This window comes from Otolemur garnettii, unplaced genomic scaffold, assembly GCF_000181295.1.
Source record: "Otolemur garnettii isolate 467f Iridium unplaced genomic scaffold, OtoGar3 scaffold00281, whole genome shotgun sequence".
Classification (NCBI taxonomy): Eukaryota; Metazoa; Chordata; class Mammalia; order Primates; family Galagidae; genus Otolemur; species Otolemur garnettii.
Genome location: NW_003852676.1, coordinates 442,999 through 444,560, shown reverse-complemented (window position 1 = coordinate 444,560; position 1,562 = coordinate 442,999). Strand labels below are relative to the sequence as shown.

The window sequence follows — 1,562 nt, the reverse complement described above, 5'->3', positions numbered from 1 at the left end:
AAAAAAAAAAAAAAAAATAGAAAAACCTATTAAAGTAGTTCAAATGATCAAAGGAAAAAACCTGTATGATAACTGTAATGGGTTCATTTGCGACAAAATAGAACTACCTTAAATCGACAAAGGATATTTAGCCATATACATAGATTCACACGTGTGTGTGTGTGTGTGTGTGTGTGTGGTTGCTCACTTGTGTTTTTGTCCGCGTTCCCTGATCACTGGGAGTGCTGGGGGTGAGGGACCATGGTCTAGCTCATGCCCTGCACAGTCCTTGGTACACCGTACATACGTGTGCCTGAATGACGGACCTATGAGCTGCGCATAGCCTTTGAGACTGCGGGACACCACCGCGGGACCCCCTGGGGCATCCACTCCAGTACACGACCCGACGCGTGCGCACTGGCGGCCCAGGCGTCAAAAACTGCCAAGTGGAACAGAGCTTGCGCAATCCAGCTCCGGAGCGAAGCTAGTAGAATGGGTAGGACGGTGTGCGCTTGCGCAGTGATGAGATGTGGGCGCGGCCTGTACGGCGCCTGCGCAAGCGGCCCCGGCGGGGAGCCGTGAGGTGAAGGGGCGGGCCGAGGGCGGGGGCCGCGAGGGAAGCAGGGCGGGCCGGGAGAACCGCGCCACGGGGTTGGCTGCTGCCCTGAGGTCGGACTCAACGGATCCCGGCCGCACCACCGGGCGAGCTTGCCGCCCGGCCCCAGCCCGGAGCCAGCGAGCGAGCGATGCGCAGCCCCGCGGTAAGAGCCAGGGCCGGGTCCCCTCAGTGTGCGCTGTTCATCTCAGCGCCGCCCACGAGGCCCGGCCCGGGCGGCCCCTCAGACCCCGGCGCACCCCGCGCCTGCGCTGTCCGCCTACTGGACCACCTTCCCTGCCCCCCTCTTGGAACGTTTTGCGCCTGCGCCTTCCCCTCCCCTGGCTTCTCACTTGGGGGACAACCCACTACCTGCGTCGCGAACCACAGGACCTTGCGAGCTACCGTTCGCTGGTTTTAGGGCCCGGCTGGTTCTGCGCCCCCTTGAGGGTCTCCACGGTGCCGAGAGTAGGGGTCCCACCCTAGCGTTTGGTTTCCTGGTGATCTGGGAGAGGGCGGAGCGGCCGCCTGTTGCCCTGGTCTCCTCTCTCGGGCTGGACGGCGGTGCTCCGTGGTCCGAGGACGCGGTGGGGGGAGTGCGGGCCGCGGGTAGAGGACCCGGGGCCTCCTGCGGGTGCTGCTTCTGCCGGGGCCCGTGTACCACTTCACTGGGACGTCAGCCAGAGCAGGCTGACTGTCCTTTCCTCTTGAGACCTGGTTAATTGCATCAGGTTGGATGTGAATGGATAATACAGTGCTTTGCTGAGGAAATTTTGCATTTCTAGCAATTTGGTAATTGTATTAGCTTAAGCGGTTAAGTTTAAGACGTCGTAGTTCAGTCTTCGGCAGGCTGCCCTGGAAACGACTGGAAAAGAAATCAGTTTCCAGGTAGTTCTACCCTATTTACAGATCAAACAAGAATTACTGTTGTAATTCAAATGCAGGGAACCTTGATTTGTTGATGAAGTTCTTTTTTTTTTTTTTTTTT

The 1,562-nt window shown here is 58.4% G+C and overlaps 1 protein-coding gene across 1 annotated transcript in view; it reads left to right on the top strand.

Moving 5' to 3' along the window:
* The first annotated feature begins 632 nt into the window (after positions 1–632).
* SPECC1L (sperm antigen with calponin homology and coiled-coil domains 1 like) overlaps positions 633–1,562 on the top strand; it is a 179,185-nt gene continuing 178,255 nt past the window's right edge. The window contains exon 1 of the mRNA XM_023508838.1: positions 633–740. The gene's annotated coding sequence lies outside the window, so the exon portion shown is untranslated. The remainder of the gene's footprint in view (positions 741–1,562) is intronic.